The following is a 6,365-nucleotide window of genomic DNA, read 5'->3' on the forward strand; positions in this document are numbered from 1 at the left end:
TTTGCAAAAACAGGTTTTATAAAGCATATTACCCCCAGAATCCTATTTTACTATGTGCCATAGCACTTTTCTTGATTATTGACTGAATTATGTTTCATTTTTTATGTTTGTCTAAGTAGTAATATACAAAATGGCATAAGCGAATTATACCAAATATCAAATTTTGTGTTTTATACAATCAGTTTTTTTTCTTTCAGGAGACACAAGACTCTATAAATTGTAAACTCCATGTGGTTTAGTACAATCTAAAACAGAATCCACATTCTCCAGCTTTATATCATTCCATTTATGTGCATAATTTTAGTCCCCAGTGATGCAGGGGACAGCATCCTGCATCAGCATCAGCATCCTGCTGCCTCCTGAAGATGAGACGCGAGCTGTGCCGCTAGCTGCACCGCTAACTGCTTCTGCCATGGGCTCGCAGCTGCTATCTGGTCTTCAGAATGTGAAACAAAGAAATAGCTGTTTATAAACACATAAACACAGCACTGTAATAGTATCCATGTATATTTACTGAAACACATCCTGTACTGTACTTTACTTTACTGTCAGTACATAGTTTATCAGATTGTTAGCTGTGCTTTTACGTTTCAAAATAATGATTCTATCAAAAACGGAGCAAAAGCGCTCATATGCGCTCACCAGACGCGCGTCCTCTCCTCAGCGCCGCTGAACGTTCTTCATCATCTTTAGCTTTTGATTTTGCTTTCAAATATCGCTTTTATCCATGCCGCCGATGCGTTCGCCGTTCAGCGTGCTATCATCGCCTTCAAAACAGTCCAAAAAACTACAAATCCCGATCGCAAAACAGCTCCAGCGTTGACCCGGATCCTCTCTCTCTCCCTCCTGTCTATTGACCCAGAGGTGTCATTCACGGCTCTGAGTGGCCGGCATGCTTGAGCGGCGTGCAATCTGACCTATTGCCGCCCACTGAGCAGCCCAGAGTAGCCCAGAGTTGTAGAACATAAGAGCCGCTGGCCGGAGCTGCTATGATTTGGAGAGCGCGTGTTTGCCAAAAGAGCGTCTTTTTTTCTCTGGTGCGCCTCTGTTGCGCTTCTGCGACAAAACAGTGGATTTCTCACCAATGCGAGCACACAGAAACGTGAAAATGGTCTCGTTTGAAAGAAGAGATTCTAATCTAAAAGATAATATAAGTTTATGGCTGTTTGCGGCTGACTGAAGCAATGGTGCGAGTAGGAATGTGACGCATCTGAATGTTTCCTCAGAGGTATCAAATTTCACATCGCGATTCTATTGAAGATCATTCGATCTGTGATTGTCACACAATGAAATAAATTACATAGTCAAATACCTGAGAATGAGAGCTTTCTTGTGATATATGACTTGACTGTTTTGTGAAAAATATAAAAAAAATACACATTCTTCGTAAAAATTATTCGCAATCATTAGGTGGAAATTCGTGTGTGGGACGAATACATTTCTAAGCTTCATTTAACTGCTTTATTTATCATAAAACCAAAAGTTATGCTATTCTTTGTAAAGAAGAGACTCTAAGCTTTCCAATGATACCATATATGGGCTGATACCATTTGGACCCGTATCCGGGTCTGCAGAGCTTATGTGGATTTATTAAGATTCTGTTAAAAAATTTAAAAAGTCAGATTAGAGATGTGGATTCATTGTTTGGGTCATCAGCGTGTCTTTTCCTCTTGGCTCATTCTCTGCTGCTTCATGCCAGCGACCTTTAGCATGTCTGGGTCGAGTTTGTGGACAGTGTCTTGTCATTGGCTGCTTTCAAACAACACATGGATGATGGCAGACGGCAAACCAGATGTCTTTGTTTTCAACGAGCACACAAACACAAATGTTGCTGTGCTCAGTGGACAGCTCTGCGACTAGAGTGAAACAGATAGCTAGCAAGTCGGCTGCTTTGCTAATCACTTGTATATTTGACTGATACAGACTTAGTTCCATTGTTATCTTGTTAAATGCCTGGCCTAAAATTATGCACACAGTAGTGTTCTGTGTTAGACAAAAATCATTCATGATGAATCTCTACTGGCTGACATACAAGGTTTAGATTCACTAAAAGGGACAGTTTACCCAAAACTGATGTCATATTTACTCATCCTCGTGTCCCTTCCTGAATAAATAAATGCATATACAGTGGGTACGGAAAGTATTCAGACCCCCTTAAATTTTTCACTCTTTGTTATATTGCAGCCATTTGCTAAAATCATTTAAGTTAATTTTTTTTCCTCACTAATGTACACACAGCACCCCATATTGACAGAAAAACACAGAATTGTTGACATCTTTGCAGATTTATTAAAAAAGAAAAACTGAAATATAACATGGTCCTAAGTATTCAGACCCTCTGCTCAGTATTTAGTAGAAGCACCCTCTTGATCTAATACAGCCATGAGTCTTTTTGGGAAAGATGCAACAAGGTTATATCCACTGGATTTGGGGATCCTCTGCCATTCCTCCTTGCAGATCCTCTCCAGTTCTGTCAGGTTGGATGGTAAACGTTGGTGGACAGCCATTTTTAGGTCTCTCCAGAGATGCTCAATTGGGTTTAAGTCAGGGATCTGGCTGGGCCATTCAAGAACAGTCACAGAGTTGTTGTGAAGCCACTCCTTCGTTATTTTAGCTGTGTGCTTAGGGTCATTGTCTTGTTGGAAGGTAAACCTTAGTTCCAGTCTGAGGTCCTGAGCACTCTGGAGAAGGTTTTAGTCCAGGATATCCCTGTACTTGGCCGCATTCATCTTTCCCTCGATTGCAACCAGTCGTCCTGTCCCTGCAGCTGAAAAACACCCCCACAGCATGATGCTGCCACCACCATGCTTCACTGTTGGGACTGTATTGGACAGGTGCCTGGTTTTCTCCACACATACCGCTTAGAATTAAGGCCAAAAAGTTCTATCTTGGTCTCATCAGACCAGAGAATCTTATTTCTCACCATCTTGGAGTCCTTCAGGTGTTTTTTTAGCAAACTCCATGCGGGCTTTCATGTGTCTTGAACTGAGGAGAGGCTTCCGTCGGGCCACTCTGCCATAAAGCCCCGACTGGTGGAGGGCTGCAGTGATGGTTGACTTTCTACAACTTTCTCCCATCTCCCGACTGCATCTCTGGAGCTCAGCCACAGTGATCTTTGGGTTCTTCTTTACCTCTCTCACCAAGGCTCTTCTCCCCCGATAGCTCAGTTTGGCCAGACGGCCAGCTCTAGGAAGGGTTCTGGTCATCCCAAACGTCTTCCATTTAAGGATTATGGAGGCCACCGTGCTCTTAGGAACCTTAAGTGCAGCAGAAAGTTTTTTGTAACCTTGGCCAGATCTGTGCCTTGCCACAATTCTGTCTCTGAGCTCTTCAGGCAATTCCTTTGACCTCATGATTCTCATTTGCTCTGACATGCACTGTGAGCTGTAAGGTCTTATATAGACAGGTGTGTGGCTTTCCTAATCAAGTCCAATCAGTATAATCAAACACAGCTGGACTCAAATGAAGGTGTAGAACCATCTCAAGGATGATCAGAACAAATGGACAGCACCTGAGTTAAATATATGAGTGTCACAGCAAAGGGTCTGAATACTTAAGACCATGTGATATTTCAGTTTTTCTTTTTTAATAAATCTGCAAAAATGTCAACAAATCTGTGTTTTTCTGTCAATATGGGGTGCTGTGTGTACATTAATGAGGAAAAAAAATTAACTTAAATGATTTTAGCAAATGGCTGCAATATAACAAAGAGTGAAAAATTTAAGGGGGTCTGAATACTTTCCGTACCCACTGTATATAGAAGATATTAGGGTCTACAAATATTAGGTAGAAGAAAGGAAGTCATAGAGATTTGGAATTATATGAATGTGAATAAATTATGGTAAGAAAATTATGACAATGATCAGTTTAGAGTTATTAATTTAAGCCCAAAAATAGAACAAAAAAAAAGTTAAGCAACTAAAATCAGCTTAAGTTCTTATATTATGTGAAAATAAAAACTTTGTTATATATAAAAATTGTTTGCAGAGACACTGTAAATTATCCTCTCTGTTGGTAATTATACATGCACCTGCAGAACAATGCTAGCATTGTATAGCATTGTTTATCCTCTGCAATTTTTTTAGCCATGGAGACGTCTTTGATGACAGTCAAACAACTGCCGTCTTAATGCTGCACAATTCAGAGCTGTCCAGTAGGAATATTCTTACATTTTGAATGAAGCATAAATTCTAAATAACAGAAATTTTATTCTAAATATAAACAAAGCCTAAAAATGACAGACAAATGCTTAAGTTGTCATTATTTGATTAAAGATCCACTCAGGATTTTTTATTAATTAAAAAGCTGTACACAAAATATATAATGTTTCTTGAGCAACAAATCAGCATATTAGAATGACTTCTGAAGGATCATGTGACACTAAAGACTGGAGTAATGATGCTGAATATTCATCACAGGAATAAATTATAGTTTAAAATTACTTTCAAATAGAAATTAAAATTGTAATATTTCACAATATTGTTATTTATTTATTTTTACTGCATTTTTGGTCTTATACAGACATTCAGAAACATCAAAAAATCTTACTGACTCCAACGGTTTGAAGCGTAGTGCACCTTCTTCACAAAATTGTGGATCGCTGGAGAACTTTCAAAATCTAACTAAGAGTGCCATTCTATTTTCCAAGTAGAAATGTAATCTTTATGATCTCAATGGCACAAAGCATTACAATTCTTTATTCAACACTAGTTCAAAGAGTACTCCTAATATTTACACAGTGAAACTCAAATAACTTTCAATCAAAACAGTACTGAATCTGTAAATCAAGATAAACCAATGTGTTGAAATAAACACTGTTTTGAATCACAGCACAGTCCAATCACATGTATGTGAACAAAAACATCTCCTCAAGCAGGTGGTCTGGTTTAAAACAATAAAGTCTTCCAGAGATAGCATTACCTTAAGGGCAGCTCAGAGTTAATCCAATAAGAGTAAACTGATATGATCTGGCTCCGCAGCACTGCAGAACACACACAAAAAACATTAGAGGTCAGAACGCAACATGGAGGGACGGGGCTGCAATCTGGCACATGTCAATCATTATGCCAACCACAGCTGCTCTCTCCACCTCCATTTCAGAGGCTGAATTGAGATCTTCTTTTCTCACCTGATGCCCGGTGTCCCTGGTCAACAAAGATCATTTGGATAATTGCATTGAAAGTTTTACAGTAAATTAATCTTTCACGATTCACAGCGCATCTGCAAAAATCCTGATCCGATATTGCATGTTTACTTAGGTCATATGTGAACATACGGATTACCAAAATTTTTATTTGGGTATGCCAAAAATTTAATTATTTACTTTTAATCATCATTTTTCACTGCATCACTGCATTTTTTCCAGAGCCCTAAGAATTAAAACGAACAGTTGATCCAAAAATGAAAATGTGCTGAAAATGTACTCACCCTCAGGCCTTCTAAGATGTAGATGAGTTTGTTTCTTTAGATCTGGAGAAATTTAGCATTGCAGCACTTGCTCACCAATGGATCCTCTGCAGTGAATGTGTGCCGTCAGAATGTGTGTCCAAACAGCTGATAAAAACATCACAATAATCCATGAGTAATCCACAACACTCCAGTCCATCAATTAACATCTTGGGAAGCAAAAAGCTGCATGTTTGTAAAAAACAAATCCATCAAGACGTTTAACTTTAAACCTTTTCTTCTGTCCAAAATAGCAGTCCGCAATTCAAAAGAATGCTTCTTCCAGTGAAAAAGTCAATTTTCTGTTGTCCTCTCACATCAAAATCCACTGACATATTTGTTTAGAACTGTTTGACTGTTTTCGCTTGTAAACAGTGCATGACCTGTGCATATTTCTCTCCTGATTCGGGAGAAAGCAATATTATGGAAAGAGGACTCGTTTTTTAGCTGGAAGCAATGGCTTGAAATATGAAGCTTTTCGCTTCCCAATATATTTACTGATGAACTGGAGTGGATTACTTGTGGATTATTCTGATGTTTTCATCAGCTGTTTAGACTCTCATTCCAATGGCATTTCTCCAAATTTGTTCTGATGAACAAACAAACTAATTTACATCTTTTATATGCTACTGTGCCTTTAAGACTTCTTTATAAATGCTCTGGACTTGGTAGGCCAGCTACTTTATTTGAACAACCTACAGACATCACTGACAACTGTGAGCAGTCATATATATATATATATATATACATATACATATTTATCTCTAAACTCATCCTTTCCAATCATCCTACTACTTGTCCGCTTGATCCTATTCCATCTCATCTCCTTCAAGTCATTTCTCCTGCCATTGTACCTGCACTCACTCACATCATTAACACATCCCTTCACACTGGTGTTTTTCCCTCAGCATTTAAACAGG

The sequence above is a fragment of the Sinocyclocheilus rhinocerous genome, unplaced genomic scaffold (genome assembly GCF_001515625.1).
Source record: "Sinocyclocheilus rhinocerous isolate Xijiao unplaced genomic scaffold, SAMN03320098_v1.1 scaffold411, whole genome shotgun sequence".
NCBI classification, from domain to species: Eukaryota; Metazoa; Chordata; class Actinopteri; order Cypriniformes; family Cyprinidae; genus Sinocyclocheilus; species Sinocyclocheilus rhinocerous.